The 19,476-nt window shown below is 50.0% G+C and overlaps 10 non-coding genes across 10 annotated transcripts; all 10 read right to left on the bottom strand.

The window, feature by feature from the left end:
- Window positions 1–2,960: 2,960 nt before the first annotated feature.
- Window positions 2,961–3,032, bottom strand: TRNAG-UCC (transfer RNA glycine (anticodon UCC)). Its single transcript has one exon. It is a non-coding gene; the product is annotated as a tRNA-Gly (tRNA).
- A 1,185-nt stretch (window positions 3,033–4,217) lies between these two features.
- On the bottom strand, window positions 4,218–4,289 carry TRNAG-UCC (transfer RNA glycine (anticodon UCC)). The gene has a single exon. It is a non-coding gene; the product is annotated as a tRNA-Gly (tRNA).
- A 331-nt stretch (window positions 4,290–4,620) lies between these two features.
- On the bottom strand, window positions 4,621–4,692 carry TRNAL-CAG (transfer RNA leucine (anticodon CAG)). The gene has a single exon. It is a non-coding gene; the product is annotated as a tRNA-Leu (tRNA).
- A 4,542-nt stretch (window positions 4,693–9,234) lies between these two features.
- TRNAG-UCC (transfer RNA glycine (anticodon UCC)) lies at window positions 9,235–9,306 on the bottom strand. Its single transcript has one exon. It is a non-coding gene; the product is annotated as a tRNA-Gly (tRNA).
- A 1,180-nt stretch (window positions 9,307–10,486) lies between these two features.
- Window positions 10,487–10,558, bottom strand: TRNAG-UCC (transfer RNA glycine (anticodon UCC)). The gene has a single exon. It is a non-coding gene; the product is annotated as a tRNA-Gly (tRNA).
- A 331-nt stretch (window positions 10,559–10,889) lies between these two features.
- On the bottom strand, window positions 10,890–10,961 carry TRNAL-UAG (transfer RNA leucine (anticodon UAG)). The gene has a single exon. It is a non-coding gene; the product is annotated as a tRNA-Leu (tRNA).
- A 3,289-nt stretch (window positions 10,962–14,250) lies between these two features.
- Window positions 14,251–14,322, bottom strand: TRNAG-UCC (transfer RNA glycine (anticodon UCC)). Its single transcript has one exon. It is a non-coding gene; the product is annotated as a tRNA-Gly (tRNA).
- A 2,442-nt stretch (window positions 14,323–16,764) lies between these two features.
- On the bottom strand, window positions 16,765–16,836 carry TRNAG-UCC (transfer RNA glycine (anticodon UCC)). Its single transcript has one exon. It is a non-coding gene; the product is annotated as a tRNA-Gly (tRNA).
- Window positions 16,837–18,021: 1,185 nt separating this feature from the next.
- Window positions 18,022–18,093, bottom strand: TRNAG-UCC (transfer RNA glycine (anticodon UCC)). The gene has a single exon. It is a non-coding gene; the product is annotated as a tRNA-Gly (tRNA).
- A 1,185-nt stretch (window positions 18,094–19,278) lies between these two features.
- Window positions 19,279–19,350, bottom strand: TRNAG-UCC (transfer RNA glycine (anticodon UCC)). Its single transcript has one exon. It is a non-coding gene; the product is annotated as a tRNA-Gly (tRNA).
- Between the last annotated feature and the right edge of the window lie 126 nt (window positions 19,351–19,476).

Here is a 19,476-nt window from a genome sequence, read left to right as displayed (position 1 = left end):
CAACTCAATTACCATAAATCCCCTGCTAAGGGTTATGGGAGGGAGGAATGAAGGAACTTTGCTTCAGGGAAAGGGCTGCTGCTGCTTCAGCATGTGAGGAGCGCAGCCACACGTTTCACCTTCTTCAGTATGTTGGTTTACAGGATGAGAGAGATCCTGAAACCTCACTCTAATAGGCTGAGGTGCTGTGCTCGGTGGCCTGCTGGGACCAAGGCCCGTCAGGGCAAGGCGAATAGGCCTTTGTCAGGCCTTCGTCAGGGCTTTGTCGGGGAGGGGCCAGGAGCCCTGCTCGCTTCAATCCCCTCACCGATAGACAGTTGCAGAAACTAGGATGCAAGAACCTTTCCTGGATGGGGTTTTGATTTTCACGAAAAGTGTGTCAGCTTTGCTTTCAGCATGAGTCTGATTTCCAAAAAATGCATTTTGAACAATTTAAAGATTTGATCTGCGTTGGCCGGGAATCGAACCCAGGTCAACTGCTTGGAAGGCAGCTATGCTCACCACTATACCACCAACGCCTGCCTGTCTGGGCTATCTGATGGAGCGGCCCTTAGAAATAAGAATAAGTCATTGGCTGGGAATGAAAAAAGCTTGCGTTTGACGCAGAAGCAGTTCGCATCATGAGGTCTTGCCGGTCAGCCCAACATTTCCCCGGGACCCCTTAAAAAAGGAGCTTGGTTTTAAGTTTGGTTTGATTGAACAGTACATTTTGTTGGCTGGGCTGGGACCCTCTCCTATTTAGCGCAAGAGTGGAACGAGGCAGCAAGTTCAAGGAATGACATTGCATCCAGGCACTTACAGCTCTTTGTGCCCTAATGCCATGACACAAAAACATAATTTGAAAAAAGTTAGCAGAGGATGGTTTCGATCCATCGACCTCTGGGTTATGGGCCCAGCACGCTTCCGCTGCGCCACTCTGCTGGTTGGAGAACAAGAGCTTTTCTGGGCTTTTACAGCCTACAAACCGACAACCCTAGACCCAGTTTCGAGTGAAGCGGGCAGTAGGCCTTACAAAGCCAAACAACCTGCAACCACGCACTCCCATCCCATGGCCTTTTGCAGACAGGCCTCATTTCTCTAGCTCACACCCTAACTGCCAACACCCCTTCCCCTTCTCTCTCTGTCTCTCTCTCTCTGTCTCTCTCTCTCATTCTCTCTCTCTCGCAAATAGATACTTTACTTCCCAGGTGCAACAAAACAAGCCTTCTCGAGCTGGCAGATATGGGAAGGAAGGAAGGAAGGGCCAGTTTGGAAACTCAACTCAATTACCATAAATCCCCTGCTAAGGGTTATGGGAGGGAGGAATGAAGGAACTTTGCTTCAGGGAAAGGGCTGCTGCTGCTTCAGCATGTGAGGAGCGCAGCCACACGTTTCACCTTCTTCAGTATGTTGGTTTACAGGATGAGAGAGATCCTGAAACCTCACTCTAATAGGCTGAGGTGCTGTGCTCGGTGGCCTGCTGGGACCAAGGCCCGTCAGGGCAAGGCGAATAGGCCTTTGTCAGGCCTTCGTCAGGGCTTTGTCGGGGAGGGGCCAGGAGCCCTGCTCGCTTCAATCCCCTCACCGATAGACAGTTGCAGAAACTAGGATGCAAGAACCTTTCCTGGATGGGGTTTTGATTTTCACGAAAAGTGTGTCAGCTTTGCTTTCAGCATGAGTCTGATTTCCAAAAAATGCATTTTGAACAATTTAAAGATTTGATCTGCGTTGGCCGGGAATCGAACCCAGGTCAACTGCTTGGAAGGCAGCTATGCTCACCACTATACCACCAACGCCTGCCTGTCTGGGCTATCTGATGGAGCGGCCCTTAGAAATAAGAATAAGTCATTGGCTGGGAATGAAAAAAGCTTGCGTTTGACGCAGAATCAGTTCGCATCATGAGGTCTTGCCGGTCAGCCCAACATTTCCCCGGGACCCCTTAAAAAAGGAGCTTGGTTTTAAGTTTGGTTTGATTGAACAGTACATTTTGTTGGCTGGGCTGGGACCCTCTCCTATTTAGCGCAAGAGTGGAACGAGGCAGCAAGTTCAAGGAATGACATTGCATCCAGGCACTTACATCTCTTTGTGCCCTAATGCCATGACACAAAAACATAATTTGAAAAAAGTTAGCAGAGGATGGTTTCGATCCATCGACCTCTGGGTTATGGGCCCAGCACGCTTCCGCTGCGCCACTCTGCTGGTTGGAGAACAAGAGCTTTTCTGGGCTTTTACAGCCTACAAACCGACAACCCTAGACCCAGTTTCGAGTGAAGCGGGCAGTAGGCCTTACAAAGCCAAACAACCTGCAACCACGCACTCCCATCCCATGGCCTTTTGCAGACAGGCCTCATTTCTCTAGCTCACACCCTAACTGCCAACACCTCTTCCCCTTCTCTCTCTGTCTCTCTCTCTCTGTCTCTCTCTCTCATTCTCTCTCTCTCGCAAATAGATACTTTACTTCCCAGGTGCAACAAAACAAGCCTTCTCGAGCTGGCAGATATGGGAAGGAAGGAAGGAAGGGCCAGTTTGGAAACTCAACTCAATTACCATAAATCCCCTGCTAAGGGTTATGGGAGGGAGGAATGAAGGAACTTTGCTTCAGGGAAAGGGCTGCTGCTGCTTCAGCATGTGAGGAGCGCAGCCACACGTTTCACCTTCTTCAGTATGTTGGTTTACAGGATGAGAGAGATCCTGAAACCTCACTCTAATAGGCTGAGGTGCTGTGCTCGGTGGCCTGCTGGGACCAAGGCCCGTCAGGGCAAGGCGAATAGGCCTTTGTCAGGCCTTCGTCAGGGCTTTGTCGGGGAGGGGCCAGGAGCCCTGCTCGCTTCAATCCCCTCACCGATAGACAGTTGCAGAAACTAGGATGCAAGAACCTTTCCTGGATGGGGTTTTGATTTTCACGAAAAGTGTGTCAGCTTTGCTTTCAGCATGAGTCTGATTTCCAAAAAATGCGTTTTGAACAATTTAAAGATATGATCTGCGTTGGCCGGGAATCGAACCCGGGTCAACTGCTTGGAAGGCAGCTATGCTCACCACTATACCACCAACGCCTGCCTGTCTGGGCTATCTGATGGAGCGGCCCTTAGAAATAAGAATAAGTCATTGGCTGGGAATGAAAAAAGCTTGCGTTTGACGCAGAAGCAGTTCGCATCATGAGGTCTTGCCGGTCAGCCCAACATTTCCCCGGGACCCCTTAAAAAAGGAGCTTGGTTTTAAGTTTGGTTTGATTGAACAGTACATTTTGTTGGCTGGGCTGGGACCCTCTCCTATTTAGCGCAAGAGTGGAACGAGGCAGCAAGTTCAAGGAATGACATTGCATCCAGGCACTTACAGCTCTTTGTGCCCTAATGCCATGACACAAAAACATAATTTGAAAAAAGTTAGCAGAGGATGGTTTCGATCCATCGACCTCTGGGTTATGGGCCCAGCACGCTTCCGCTGCGCCACTCTGCTGGTTGGAGAACAAGAGCTTTTCTGGGCTTTTACAGCCTACAAACCGACAACCCTAGACCCAGTTTCGAGTGAAGCGGGCAGTAGGCCTTACAAAGCCAAACAACCTGCAACCACGCACTCCCATCCCATGGCCTTTTGCAGACAGGCCTCATTTCTCTAGCTCACACCCTAACTGCCAACACCCCTTCCCCTTCTCTCTCTGTCTCTCTCTCTCTGTCTCTCTCTCTCATTCTCTCTCTCTCGCAAATAGATACTTTACTTCCCAGGTGCAACAAAACAAGCCTTCTCGAGCTGGCAGATATGGGAAGGAAGGAAGGAAGGGCCAGTTTGGAAACTCAACTCAATTACCATAAATCCCCTGCTAAGGGTTATGGGAGGGAGGAATGAAGGAACTTTGCTTCAGGGAAAGGGCTGCTGCTGCTTCAGCATGTGAGGAGCGCAGCCACACGTTTCACCTTCTTCAGTATGTTGGTTTACAGGATGAGAGAGATCCTGAAACCTCACTCTAATAGGCTGAGGTGCTGTGCTCGGTGGCCTGCTGGGACCAAGGCCCGTCAGGGCAAGGCGAATAGGCCTTTGTCAGGCCTTCGTCAGGGCTTTGTCGGGGAGGGGCCAGGAGCCCTGCTCGCTTCAATCCCCTCACCGATAGACAGTTGCAGAAACTAGGATGCAAGAACCTTTCCTGGATGGGGTTTTGATTTTCACGAAAAGTGTGTCAGCTTTGCTTTCAGCATGAGTCTGATTTCCAAAAAATGCATTTTGAACAATTTAAAGATTTGATCTGCGTTGGCCGGGAATCGAACCCGGGTCAACTGCTTGGAAGGCAGCTATGCTCACCACTATACCACCAACGCCTGCCTGTCTGGGCTATCTGATGGAGCGGCCCTTAGAAATAAGAATAAGTCATTGGCTGGGAATGAAAAAAGCTTGCGTTTGACGCAGAAGCAGTTCGCATCATGAGGTCTTGCCGGTCAGCCCAACATTTCCCCGGGACCCCTTAAAAAAGGAGCTTGGTTTTAAGTTTGGTTTGATTGAACAGTGCATTTTGTTGGCTGGGCTGGGACCCTCTCCTATTTAGCGCAAGAGTGGAACGAGGCAGCAAGTTCAAGGAATGACATTGCATCCAGGCACTTACAGCTCTTTGTGCCCTAATGCCATGACACAAAAACATAATTTGAAAAAAGTTAGCAGAGGATGGTTTCGATCCATCGACCTCTGGGTTCTGGGCCCAGCACGCTTCCGCTGCGCCACTCTGCTGGTTGGAGAACAAAAGCTTTTCTGGGCTTTTACAGCCTACAAACCGACAACCCTAGACCCATTTTCGAGTGAAGCGGGCAGTAGGCCTTACAAAGCCAAACAACCTGCAACCACGCACTCCCATCCCATGGCCTTTTGCAGACAGGCCTCATTTCTCTAGCTCACACCCTAACTGCCAACACCCCTTCCCCTTCTCTCTCTGTCTCTCTCTCTCTGTCTCTCTCTCTCATTCTCTCTCTCTCGCAAATAGATACTTTACTTCCCAGGTGCAACAAAACAAGCCTTCTCGAGCTGGCAGATATGGGAAGGAAGGAAGGAAGGGCCAGTTTGGAAACTCAACTCAATTACCATAAATCCCCTGCTAAGGGTTATGGGAGGGAGGAATGAAGGAACTTTGCTTCAGGGAAAGGGCTGCTGCTGCTTCAGCATGTGAGGAGCGCAGCCACACGTTTCACCTTCTTCAGTATGTTGGTTTACAGGATGAGAGAGATCCTGAAACCTCACTCTAATAGGCTGAGGTGCTGTGCTCGGTGGCCTGCTGGGACCAAGGCCCGTCAGGGCAAGGCGAATAGGCCTTTGTCAGGGCTTTGTCGGGGAGGGGCCAGGAGCCCTGCTCGCTTCAATCCCCTCACCGATAGACAGTTGCAGAAACTAGGATGCAAGAACCTTTCCTGGATGGGGTTTTGATTTTCACGAAAAGTGTGTCAGCTTTGCTTTCAGCATGAGTCTGATTTCCAAAAAATGCATTTTGAACAATTTAAAGATTTGATCTGCGTTGGCCGGGAATCGAACCCAGGTCAACTGCTTGGAAGGCAGCTATGCTCACCACTATACCACCAACGCCTGCCTGTCTGGGCTATCTGATGGAGCGGCCCTTAGAAATAAGAATAAGTCATTGGCTGGGAATGAAAAAAGCTTGCGTTTGACGCAGAAGCAGTTCGCATCATGAGGTCTTGCCGGTCAGCCCAACATTTCCCCGGGACCCCTTAAAAAAGGAGCTTGGTTTTAAGTTTGGTTTGATTGAACAGTACATTTTGTTGGCTGGGCTGGGACCCTCTCCTATTTAGCGCAAGAGTGGAACGAGGCAGCAAGTTCAAGGAATGACATTGCATCCAGGCACTTACAGCTCTTTGTGCCCTAATGCCATGACACAAAAACATAATTTGAAAAAAGTTAGCAGAGGATGGTTTCGATCCATCGACCTCTGGGTTATGGGCCCAGCACGCTTCCGCTGCGCCACTCTGCTGGTTGGAGAACAAGAGCTTTTCTGGGCTTTTACAGCCTACAAACCGACAACCCTAGACCCAGTTTCGAGTGAAGAGGGCAGTAGGCCTTACAAAGCCAAACAACCTGCAACCACGCACTCCCATCCCATGGCCTTTTGCAGACAGGCCTCATTTCTCTAGCTCACACCCTAACTGCCAACACCCCTTCCCCTTCTCTCTCTGTCTCTCTCTCTCTGTCTCTCTCTCTCATTCTCTCTCTCTCGCAAATAGATACTTTACTTCCCAGGTGCAACAAAACAAGCCTTCTCGAGCTGGCAGATATGGGAAGGAAGGAAGGAAGGGCCAGTTTGGAAACTCAACTCAATTACCATAAATCCCCTGCTAAGGGTTATGGGAGGGAGGAATGAAGGAACTTTGCTTCAGGGAAAGGGCTGCTGCTGCTTCAGCATGTGAGGAGCGCAGCCACACGTTTCACCTTCTTCAGTATGTTGGTTTACAGGATGAGAGAGATCCTGAAACCTCACTCTAATAGGCTGAGGTGCTGTGCTCGGTGGCCTGCTGGGACCAAGGCCCGTCAGGGCAAGGCGAATAGGCCTTTGTCAGGCCTTCGTCAGGGCTTTGTCGGGGAGGGGCCAGGAGCCCTGCTCGCTTCAATCCCCTCACCGATAGACAGTTGCAGAAACTAGGATGCAAGAACCTTTCCTGGATGGGGTTTTGATTTTCACGAAAAGTGTGTCAGCTTTGCTTTCAGCATGAGTCTGATTTCCAAAAAATGCATTTTGAACAATTTAAAGATTTGATCTGCGTTGGCCGGGAATCGAACCCAGGTCAACTGCTTGGAAGGCAGCTATGCTCACCACTATACCACCAACGCCTGCCTGTCTGGGCTATCTGATGGAGCGGCCCTTAGAAATAAGAATAAGTCATTGGCTGGGAATGAAAAAAGCTTGCGTTTGACGCAGAAGCAGTTCGCATCATGAGGTCTTGCCGGTCAGCCCAACATTTCCCCGGGACCCCTTAAAAAAGGAGCTTGGTTTTAAGTTTGGTTTGATTGAACAGTACATTTTGTTGGCTGGGCTGGGACCCTCTCCTATTTAGCGCAAGAGTGGAACGAGGCAGCAAGTTCAAGGAATGACATTGCATCCAGGCACTTACAGCTCTTTGTGCCCTAATGCCATGACACAAAAACATAATTTGAAAAAAGTTAGCAGAGGATGGTTTCGATCCATCGACCTCTGGGTTATGGGCCCAGCACGCTTCCGCTGCGCCACTCTGCTGGTTGGAGAACAAGAGCTTTTCTGGGCTTTTACAGCCTACAAACCGACAACCCTAGACCCAGTTTCGAGTGAAGCGGGCAGTAGGCCTTACAAAGCCAAACAACCTGCAACCACGCACTCCCATCCCATGGCCTTTTGCAGACAGGCCTCATTTCTCTAGCTCACACCCTAACTGCCAACACCCCTTCCCCTTCTCTCTCTGTCTCTCTCTCTCTGTCTCTCTCTCTCATTCTCTCTCTCTCGGAAATAGATACTTTACTTCCCAGGTGCAACAAAACAAGCCTTCTCGAGCTGGCAGATATGGGAAGGAAGGAAGGAAGGGCCAGTTTGGAAACTCAACTCAATTACCATAAATCCCCTGCTAAGGGTTATGGGAGGGAGGAATGAAGGAACTTTGCTTCAGGGAAAGGGCTGCTGCTGCTTCAGCATGTGAGGAGCGCAGCCACACGTTTCACCTTCTTCAGTATGTTGGTTTACAGGATGAGAGAGATCCTGAAACCTCACTCTAATAGGCTGAGGTGCTGTGCTCGGTGGCCTGCTGGGACCAAGGCCCGTCAGGGCAAGGCGAATAGGCCTTTGTCAGGCCTTCGTCAGGGCTTTGTCGGGGAGGGGCCAGGAGCCCTGCTCGCTTCAATCCCCTCACCGATAGACAGTTGCAGAAACTAGGATGCAAGAACCTTTCCTGGATGGGGTTTTGATTTTCACGAAAAGTGTGTCAGCTTTGCTTTCAGCATGAGTCTGATTTCCAAAAAATGCATTTTGAACAATTTAAAGATTTGATCTGCGTTGGCCGGGAATCGAACCCAGGTCAACTGCTTGGAAGGCAGCTATGCTCACCACTATACCACCAACGCCTGCCTGTCTGGGCTATCTGATGGAGCGGCCCTTAGAAATAAGAATAAGTCATTGGCTGGGAATGAAAAAAGCTTGCGTTTGACGCAGAAGCAGTTCGCATCATGAGGTCTTGCCGGTCAGCCCAACATTTCCCCGGGACCCCTTAAAAAAGGAGCTTGGTTTTAAGTTTGGTTTGATTGAACAGTACATTTTGTTGGCTGGGCTGGGACCCTCTCCTATTTAGCGCAAGAGTGGAACGAGGCAGCAAGTTCAAGGAATGACATTGCATCCAGGCACTTACATCTCTTTGTGCCCTAATGCCATGACACAAAAACATAATTTGAAAAAAGTTAGCAGAGGATGGTTTCGATCCATCGACCTCTGGGTTATGGGCCCAGCACGCTTCCGCTGCGCCACTCTGCTGGTTGGAGAACAAGAGCTTTTCTGGGCTTTTACAGCCTACAAACCGACAACCCTAGACCCAGTTTCGAGTGAAGCGGGCAGTAGGCCTTACAAAGCCAAACAACCTGCAACCACGCACTCCCATCCCATGGCCTTTTGCAGACAGGCCTCATTTCTCTAGCTCACACCCTAACTGCCAACACCTCTTCCCCTTCTCTCTCTGTCTCTCTCTCTCTGTCTCTCTCTCTCATTCTCTCTCTCTCGCAAATAGATACTTTACTTCCCAGGTGCAACAAAACAAGCCTTCTCGAGCTGGCAGATATGGGAAGGAAGGAAGGAAGGGCCAGTTTGGAAACTCAACTCAATTACCATAAATCCCCTGCTAAGGGTTATGGGAGGGAGGAATGAAGGAACTTTGCTTCAGGGAAAGGGCTGCTGCTGCTTCAGCATGTGAGGAGCGCAGCCACACGTTTCACCTTCTTCAGTATGTTGGTTTACAGGATGAGAGAGATCCTGAAACCTCACTCTAATAGGCTGAGGTGCTGTGCTCGGTGGCCTGCTGGGACCAAGGCCCGTCAGGGCAAGGCGAATAGGCCTTTGTCAGGCCTTCGTCAGGGCTTTGTCGGGGAGGGGCCAGGAGCCCTGCTCGCTTCAATCCCCTCACCGATAGACAGTTGCAGAAACTAGGATGCAAGAACCTTTCCTGGATGGGGTTTTGATTTTCACGAAAAGTGTGTCAGCTTTGCTTTCAGCATGAGTCTGATTTCCAAAAAATGCGTTTTGAACAATTTAAAGATATGATCTGCGTTGGCCGGGAATCGAACCCGGGTCAACTGCTTGGAAGGCAGCTATGCTCACCACTATACCACCAACGCCTGCCTGTCTGGGCTATCTGATGGAGCGGCCCTTAGAAATAAGAATAAGTCATTGGCTGGGAATGAAAAAAGCTTGCGTTTGACGCAGAAGCAGTTCGCATCATGAGGTCTTGCCGGTCAGCCCAACATTTCCCCGGGACCCCTTAAAAAAGGAGCTTGGTTTTAAGTTTGGTTTGATTGAACAGTACATTTTGTTGGCTGGGACCCTCTCCTATTTAGCGCAAGAGTGGAACGAGGCAGCAAGTTCAAGGAATGACATTGCATCCAGGCACTTACAGCTCTTTGTGCCCTAATGCCATGACACAAAAACATAATTTGAAAAAAGTTAGCAGAGGATGGTTTCGATCCATCGACCTCTGGGTTATGGGCCCAGCACGCTTCCGCTGCGCCACTCTGCTGGTTGGAGAACAAGAGCTTTTCTGGGCTTTTACAGCCTACAAACCGACAACCCTAGACCCAGTTTCGAGTGAAGCGGGCAGTAGGCCTTACAAAGCCAAACAACCTGCAACCACGCACTCCCATCCCATGGCCTTTTGCAGACAGGCCTCATTTCTCTAGCTCACACCCTAACTGCCAACACCCCTTCCCCTTCTCTCTCTGTCTCTCTCTCTCTGTCTCTCTCTCTCATTCTCTCTCTCTCGCAAATAGATACTTTACTTCCCAGGTGCAACAAAACAAGCCTTCTCGAGCTGGCAGATATGGGAAGGAAGGAAGGAAGGGCCAGTTTGGAAACTCAACTCAATTACCATAAATCCCCTGCTAAGGGTTATGGGAGGGAGGAATGAAGGAACTTTGCTTCAGGGAAAGGGCTGCTGCTGCTTCAGCATGTGAGGAGCGCAGCCACACGTTTCACCTTCTTCAGTATGTTGGTTTACAGGATGAGAGAGATCCTGAAACCTCACTCTAATAGGCTGAGGTGCTGTGCTCGGTGGCCTGCTGGGACCAAGGCCCGTCAGGGCAAGGCGAATAGGCCTTTGTCAGGCCTTCGTCAGGGCTTTGTCGGGGAGGGGCCAGGAGCCCTGCTCGCTTCAATCCCCTCACCGATAGACAGTTGCAGAAACTAGGATGCAAGAACCTTTCCTGGATGGGGTTTTGATTTTCACGAAAAGTGTGTCAGCTTTGCTTTCAGCATGAGTCTGATTTCCAAAAAATGCATTTTGAACAATTTAAAGATTTGATCTGCGTTGGCCGGGAATCGAACCCGGGTCAACTGCTTGGAAGGCAGCTATGCTCACCACTATACCACCAACGCCTGCCTGTCTGGGCTATCTGATGGAGCGGCCCTTAGAAATAAGAATAAGTCATTGGCTGGGAATGAAAAAAGCTTGCGTTTGACGCAGAAGCAGTTCGCATCATGAGGTCTTGCCGGTCAGCCCAACATTTCCCCGGGACCCCTTAAAAAAGGAGCTTGGTTTTAAGTTTGGTTTGATTGAACAGTGCATTTTGTTGGCTGGGCTGGGACCCTCTCCTATTTAGCGCAAGAGTGGAACGAGGCAGCAAGTTCAAGGAATGACATTGCATCCAGGCACTTACAGCTCTTTGTGCCCTAATGCCATGACACAAAAACATAATTTGAAAAAAGTTAGCAGAGGATGGTTTCGATCCATCGACCTCTGGGTTCTAGGCCCAGCACGCTTCCGCTGCGCCACTCTGCTGGTTGGAGAACAAAAGCTTTTCTGGGCTTTTACAGCCTACAAACCGACAACCCTAGACCCATTTTCGAGTGAAGCGGGCAGTAGGCCTTACAAAGCCAAACAACCTGCAACCACGCACTCCCATCCCATGGCCTTTTGCAGACAGGCCTCATTTCTCTAGCTCACACCCTAACTGCCAACACCCCTTCCCCTTCTCTCTCTGTCTCTCTCTCTCTGTCTCTCTCTCTCATTCTCTCTCTCTCGCAAATAGATACTTTACTTCCCAGGTGCAACAAAACAAGCCTTCTCGAGCTGGCAGATATGGGAAGGAAGGAAGGAAGGGCCAGTTTGGAAACTCAACTCAATTACCATAAATCCCCTGCTAAGGGTTATGGGAGGGAGGAATGAAGGAACTTTGCTTCAGGGAAAGGGCTGCTGCTGCTTCAGCATGTGAGGAGCGCAGCCACACGTTTCACCTTCTTCAGTATGTTGGTTTACAGGATGAGAGAGATCCTGAAACCTCACTCTAATAGGCTGAGGTGCTGTGCTCGGTGGCCTGCTGGGACCAAGGCCCGTCAGGGCAAGGCGAATAGGCCTTTGTCAGGGCTTTGTCGGGGAGGGGCCAGGAGCCCTGCTCGCTTCAATCCCCTCACCGATAGACAGTTGCAGAAACTAGGATGCAAGAACCTTTCCTGGATGGGGTTTTGATTTTCACGAAAAGTGTGTCAGCTTTGCTTTCAGCATGAGTCTGATTTCCAAAAAATGCATTTTGAACAATTTAAAGATTTGATCTGCGTTGGCCGGGAATCGAACCCAGGTCAACTGCTTGGAAGGCAGCTATGCTCACCACTATACCACCAACGCCTGCCTGTCTGGGCTATCTGATGGAGCGGCCCTTAGAAATAAGAATAAGTCATTGGCTGGGAATGAAAAAAGCTTGCGTTTGACGCAGAAGCAGTTCGCATCATGAGGTCTTGCCGGTCAGCCCAACATTTCCCCGGGACCCCTTAAAAAAGGAGCTTGGTTTTAAGTTTGGTTTGATTGAACAGTACATTTTGTTGGCTGGGCTGGGACCCTCTCCTATTTAGCGCAAGAGTGGAACGAGGCAGCAAGTTCAAGGAATGACATTGCATCCAGGCACTTACAGCTCTTTGTGCCCTAATGCCATGACACAAAAACATAATTTGAAAAAAGTTAGCAGAGGATGGTTTCGATCCATCGACCTCTGGGTTATGGGCCCAGCACGCTTCCGCTGCGCCACTCTGCTGGTTGGAGAACAAGAGCTTTTCTGGGCTTTTACAGCCTACAAACCGACAACCCTAGACCCAGTTTCGAGTGAAGCGGGCAGTAGGCCTTACAAAGCCAAACAACCTGCAACCACGCACTCCCATCCCATGGCCTTTTGCAGACAGGCCTCATTTCTCTAGCTCACACCCTAACTGCCAACACCCCTTCCCCTTCTCTCTCTGTCTCTCTCTCTCTGTCTCTCTCTCTCATTCTCTCTCTCTCGCAAATAGATACTTTACTTCCCAGGTGCAACAAAACAAGCCTTCTCGAGCTGGCAGATATGGGAAGGAAGGAAGGAAGGGCCAGTTTGGAAACTCAACTCAATTACCATAAATCCCCTGCTAAGGGTTATGGGAGGGAGGAATGAAGGAACTTTGCTTCAGGGAAAGGGCTGCTGCTGCTTCAGCATGTGAGGAGCGCAGCCACACGTTTCACCTTCTTCAGTATGTTGGTTTACAGGATGAGAGAGATCCTGAAACCTCACTCTAATAGGCTGAGGTGCTGTGCTCGGTGGCCTGCTGGGACCAAGGCCCGTCAGGGCAAGGCGAATAGGCCTTTGTCAGGCCTTCGTCAGGGCTTTGTCGGGGAGGGGCCAGGAGCCCTGCTCGCTTCAATCCCCTCACCGATAGACAGTTGCAGAAACTAGGATGCAAGAACCTTTCCTGGATGGGGTTTTGATTTTCACGAAAAGTGTGTCAGCTTTGCTTTCAGCATGAGTCTGATTTCCAAAAAATGCATTTTGAACAATTTAAAGATTTGATCTGCGTTGGCCGGGAATCGAACCCAGGTCAACTGCTTGGAAGGCAGCTATGCTCACCACTATACCACCAACGCCTGCCTGTCTGGGCTATCTGATGGAGCGGCCCTTAGAAATAAGAATAAGTCATTGGCTGGGAATGAAAAAAGCTTGCGTTTGACGCAGAAGCAGTTCGCATCATGAGGTCTTGCCGGTCAGCCCAACATTTCCCCGGGACCCCTTAAAAAAGGAGCTTGGTTTTAAGTTTGGTTTGATTGAACAGTACATTTTGTTGGCTGGGCTGGGACCCTCTCCTATTTAGCGCAAGAGTGGAACGAGGCAGCAAGTTCAAGGAATGACATTGCATCCAGGCACTTACAGCTCTTTGTGCCCTAATGCCATGACACAAAAACATAATTTGAAAAAAGTTAGCAGAGGATGGTTTCGATCCATCGACCTCTGGGTTATGGGCCCAGCACGCTTCCGCTGCGCCACTCTGCTGGTTGGAGAACAAGAGCTTTTCTGGGCTTTTACAGCCTACAAACCGACAACCCTAGACCCAGTTTCGAGTGAAGCGGGCAGTAGGCCTTACAAAGCCAAACAACCTGCAACCACGCACTCCCATCCCATGGCCTTTTGCAGACAGGCCTCATTTCTCTAGCTCACACCCTAACTGCCAACACCTCTTCCCCTTCTCTCTCTGTCTCTCTCTCTCTGTCTCTCTCTCTCATTCTCTCTCTCTCGCAAATAGATACTTTACTTCCCAGGTGCAACAAAACAAGCCTTCTCGAGCTGGCAGATATGGGAGGGAAGGAAGGAAGGAAGGGCCAGTTTGGAAACTCAACTCAATTACCATAAATCCCCTGCTAAGGGTTATGGGAGGGAGGAATGAAGGAACTTTGCTTCAGGGAAAGGGCTGCTGCTGCTTCAGCATGTGAGGAGCGCAGCCACACGTTTCACCTTCTTCAGTATGTTGGTTTACAGGATGAGAGAGATCCTGAAACCTCACTCTAATAGGCTGAGGTGCTGTGCTCGGTGGCCTGCTGGGACCAAGGCCCGTCAGGGCAAGGCGAATAGGCCTTTGTCAGGCCTTCGTCAGGGCTTTGTCGGGGAGGGGCCAGGAGCCCTGCTCGCTTCAATCCCCTCACCGATAGACAGTTGCAGAAACTAGGATGCAAGAACCTTTCCTGGATGGGGTTTTGATTTTCACGAAAAGTGTGTCAGCTTTGCTTTCAGCATGAGTCTGATTTCCAAAAAATGCGTTTTGAACAATTTAAAGATATGATCTGCGTTGGCCGGGAATCGAACCCGGGTCAACTGCTTGGAAGGCAGCTATGCTCACCACTATACCACCAACGCCTGCCTGTCTGGGCTATCTGATGGAGCGGCCCTTAGAAATAAGAATAAGTCATTGGCTGGGAATGAAAAAAGCTTGCGTTTGACGCAGAAGCAGTTCGCATCATGAGGTCTTGCCGGTCAGCCCAACATTTCCCCGGGACCCCTTAAAAAAGGAGCTTGGTTTTAAGTTTGGTTTGATTGAACAGTACATTTTGTTGGCTGGGCTGGGACCCTCTCCTATTTAGCACAAGAGTGGAACGAGGCAGCAAGTTCAAGGAATGACATTGCATCCAGGCACTTACAGCTCTTTGTGCCCTAATGCCATGACACAAAAACATAATTTGAAAAAAGTTAGCAGAGGATGGTTTCGATCCATCGACCTCTGGGTTATGGGCCCAGCACGCTTCCGCTGCGCCACTCTGCTGGTTGGAGAACAAGAGCTTTTCTGGGCTTTTACAGCCTACAAACCGACAACCCTAGACCCAGTTTCGAGTGAAGCGGGCAGTAGGCCTTACAAAGCCAAACAACCTGCAACCACGCACTCCCATCCCATGGCCTTTTGCAGACAGGCCTCATTTCTCTAGCTCACACCCTAACTGCCAACACCCCTTCCCCTTCTCTCTCTGTCTCTCTCTCTCTGTCTCTCTCTCTCATTCTCTCTCTCTCGCAAATAGATACTTTACTTCCCAGGTGCAACAAAACAAGCCTTCTCGAGCTGGCAGATATGGGAAGGAAGGAAGGAAGGGCCAGTTTGGAAACTCAACTCAATTACCATAAATCCCCTGCTAAGGGTTATGGGAGGGAGGAATGAAGGAACTTTGCTTCAGGGAAAGGGCTGCTGCTGCTTCAGCATGTGAGGAGCGCAGCCACACGTTTCACCTTCTTCAGTATGTTGGTTTACAGGATGAGAGAGATCCTGAAACCTCACTCTAATAGGCTGAGGTGCTGTGCTCGGTGGCCTGCTGGGACCAAGGCCCGTCAGGGCAAGGCGAATAGGCCTTTGTCAGGCCTTCGTCAGGGCTTTGTCGGGGAGGGGCCAGGAGCCCTGCTCGCTTCAATCCCCTCACCGATAGACAGTTGCAGAAACTAGGATGCAAGAACCTTTCCTGGATGGGGTTTTGATTTTCACGAAAAGTGTGTCAGCTTTGCTTTCAGCATGAGTCTGATTTCCAAAAAATGCATTTTGAACAATTTAAAGATTTGATCTGCGTTGGCCGGGAATCGAACCCAGGTCAACTGCTTGGAAGGCAGCTATGCTCACCACTATACCACCAACGCCTGCCTGTCTGGGCTATCTGATGGAGCGGCCCTTAGAAATAAGAATAAGTCATTGGCTGGGAATGAAAAAAGCTTGCGTTTGACGCAGAAGCAGTTCGCATCATGAGGTCTTGCCGGTCAGCCCAACATTTCCCCGGGACCCCTTAAAAAAGGAGCTTGGTTTTAAGTTTGGTTTGATTGAACAGTACATTTTGTTGGCTGGGCTGGGACCCTCTCCTATTTAGCGCAAGAGTGGAACGAGGCAGCAAGTTCAAGGAATGACATTGCATCCAGGCACTTACAGCTCTTTGTGCCCTAATGCCATGACACAAAAACATAATTTGAAAAAAGTTAGCAGAGGATGGTTTCGATCCATCGACCTCTGGGTTATGGGCCCAGCACGCTTCCGCTGCGCCACTCTGCTGGTTGGAGAACACGAGCTTTTATGGGCTTTTACAGCCTACAAACCGACAACCCTAGACCCAGTTTCGAGTGAAGCGGGCAGTAGGCCTTACAAAGCCAAACAACCTGCAACCACGCACTCCCATCCCATGGCCTTTTGCAGACAGGCCTCATTTCTCTAGCTCACACCCTAACTGCCAACACCTCTTCCCCTTCTCTCTCTGTCTCTCTCTCTCTGTCTCTCTCTCTCATTCTCTCTCTCTCGCAAATAGATACTTTACTTCCCAGGTGCAACAAAACAAGCCTTCTCGAGCTGGCAGATATGGGAAGGAAGGAAGGAAGGGCCAGTTTGGAAACTCAACTCAATTACCATAAATCCCCTGCTAAGGGTTATGGGAGGGAGGAATGAAGGAACTTTGCTTCAGGGAAAGGGCTGCTGCTGCTTCAGCATGTGAGGAGCGCAGCCACACGTTTCACCTTCTTCAGTATGTTGGTTTACAGGATGAGAGAGATCCTGAAACCTCACTCTAATAGGCTGAGGTGCTGTGCTCGGTGGCCTGCTGGGACCAAGGCCCGTCAGGGCAAGGCGAATAGGCCTTTGTCAGGCCTTCGTCAGGGCTTTGTCGGGGAGGGGCCAGGAGCCCTGCTCGCTTCAATCCCCTCACCGATAGACAGTTGCAGAAACTAGGATGCAAGAACCTTTCCTGGATGGGGTTTTGATTTTCACGAAAAGTGTGTCAGCTTTGCTTTCAGCATGAGTCTGATTTCCAAAAAATGCGTTTTGAACAATTTAAAGATATGATCTGCGTTGGCCGGGAATCGAACCCGGGTCAACTGCTTGGAAGGCAGCTATGCTCACCACTATACCACCAACGCCTGCCTGTCTGGGCTATCTGATGGAGCGGCCCTTAGAAATAAGAATAAGTCATTGGCTGGGAATGAAAAAAGCTTGCGTTTGACGCAGAAGCAGTTCGCATCATGAGGTCTTGCCGGTCAGCCCAACATTTCCCCGGGACCCCTTAAAAAAGGAGCTTGGTTTTAAGTTTGGTTTGATTGAACAGTACATTTTGTTGGCTGGGCTGGGACCCTCTCCTATTTAGCGCAAGAGTGGAACGAGGCAGCAAGTTCAAGGAATGACATTGCATCCAGGCACTTACAGCTCTTTGTGCCCTAATGCCATGACACAAAAACATAATTTGAAAAAAGTTAGCAGAGGATGGTTTCGATCCATCGACCTCTGGGTTATGGGCCCAGCACACTTCCGCTGCGCCACTCTGCTGGTTGGAGAACAAAAGCTTTTCTGGGCTTTTACAGCCTACAAACCGACAACCCTAGACCCAGTTTCGAGTGAAGCGGGCAGTAGGCCTTACAAAGCCAAACAACCTGCAAACACGCACTCCCATCCCATGGCCTTTTGCAGACAGGCCTCATTTCTCTAGCTCACACCCTAACTGCCAACACCCCTTCCCCTTCTCTCTCTGTCTCTCTCTCTCTGTCTCTCTCTCTCATTCTCTCTCTCTCGCAAATAGATACTTTACTTCCCAGGTGCAACAAAACAAGCCTTCTCGAGCTGGCAGATATGGGAAGGAAGGAAGGAAGGGCCAGTTTGGAAACTCAACTCAATTACCATAAATCCCCTGCTAAGGGTTATGGGAGGGAGGAATGAAGGAACTTTGCTTCAGGGAAAGGGCTGCTGCTGCTTCAGCATGTGAGGAGCGCAGCCACACGTTTCACCTTCTTCAGTATGTTGGTTTACAGGATGAGAGAGATCCTGAAACCTCACTCTAATAGGCTGAGGTGCTGTGCTCGGTGGCCTGCTGGGACCAAGGCCCGTCAGGGCAAGGCGAATAGGCCTTTGTCAGGCCTTCGTCAGGGCTTTGTCGGGGAGGGGCCAGGAGCCCTGCTCGCTTCAATCCCCTCACCGATAGACAGTTGCAGAAACTAGGATGCAAGAACCTTTCCTGGATGGGGTTTTGATTTTCACGAAAAGTGTGTCAGCTTTGCTTTCAGCATGAGTCTGATTTCCAAAAAATGCATTTTGAACAATTTAAAGATTTGATCTGCGTTGGCCGGGAATCGAACCCGGGTCAACTGCTTGGAAGGCAGCTATGCTCACCACTATACCACCAACGCCTGCCTGTCTGGGCTATCTGATGGAGCGGCCCTTAGAAATAAGAATAAGTCATTGGCTGGGAATGAAAAAAGCTTGCGTTTGACGCAGAAGCAGTTCGCATCATGAGGTCTTGCCGGTCAGCCCAACATTTCCCCGGGACCCCTTAAAAAAGGAGCTTGGTTTTAAGTTTGGTTTGATTGAACAGTACATTTTGTTGGCTGGGCTGGGACCCTCTCCTATTTAGCGCAAGAGTGGAACGAGGCAGCAAGTTCAAGGAATGACATTGCATCCAGGCACTTACAGCTCTTTGTGCCCTAATGCCATGACACAAAAACATAATTTGAAAAAAGTTAGCAGAGGATGGTTTCGATCCATCGACCTCTGGGTTATGGGCCCAGCACGCTTCCGCTGCGCCACTCTGCTGGTTGGAGAACAAGAGCTTTTCTGGGCTTTTACAGCCTACAAACCGACAACCCTAGACCCAGTTTCGAGTGAAGCGGGCAGTAGGCCTTACAAAGCCAAACAACCTGCAACCACGCACTCCCATCCCATGGCCTTTTGCAGACAGGCCTCATTTCTCTAGCTCACACCCTAACTGCCAACACCCCTTCCCCTTCTCTCTCTGTCTCTCTCTCTCTGTCTCTCTCTCTCATTCTCTCTCTCTCGCAAATAGATACTTTACTTCCCAGGTGCAACAAAACAAGCCTTCTCGAGCTGGCAGATATGGGAAGGAAGGAAGGAAGGGCCAGTTTGGAAACTCAACTCAATTACCATAAATCCCCTGCTAAGGGTTATGGGAGGGAGGAATGAAGGAACTTTGCTTCAGGGAAAGGGCTGCTGCTGCTTCAGCATGTGAGGAGCGCAGCCACACGTTTCACCTTCTTCAGTATGTTGGTTTACAGGATGAGAGAGATCCTGAAACCTCACTCTAATAGGCTGAGGTGCTGTGCTCGGTGGCCTGCTGGGACCAAGGCCCGTCAGGGCAAGGCGAATAGGCCTTTGTCAGGCCTTCGTCAGGGCTTTGTCGGGGAGGGGCCAGGAGCCCTGCTCGCTTCAATCCCCTCACCGATAGACAGTTGCAGAAACTAGGATGCAAGAACCTTTCCTGGATGGGGTTTTGATTTTCACGAAAAGTGTGTCAGCTTTGCTTTCAGCATGAGTCTGATTTCCAAAAAATGCATTTTGAACAATTTAAAGATTTGATCTGCGTTGGCCGGGAATCGAACCCGGGTCAACTGCTTGGAAGGCAGCTATGCTCACCACTATACCACCAACGCCTGCCTGTCTGGGCTATCTGATGGAGCGGCCTTTAGAAATAAGAATAAGTCATTGGCTGGGAATGAAAAAAGCTTGCGTTTGACGCAGAAGCAGTTCGCATCATGAGGTCTTGCCGGTCAGCCCAA

The sequence above is a fragment of the Ambystoma mexicanum genome, chromosome 6q (assembly GCF_040938575.1).
Source record: "Ambystoma mexicanum isolate Mex_15411 chromosome 6q, UKY_AmexF1_1, whole genome shotgun sequence".
NCBI lineage: Eukaryota > Metazoa > Chordata > Amphibia > Caudata > Ambystomatidae > Ambystoma > Ambystoma mexicanum.
The sequence above is the reverse complement of the archived record's forward strand: the minus strand, read 5'-3'. Positions and strand labels throughout refer to the sequence as shown.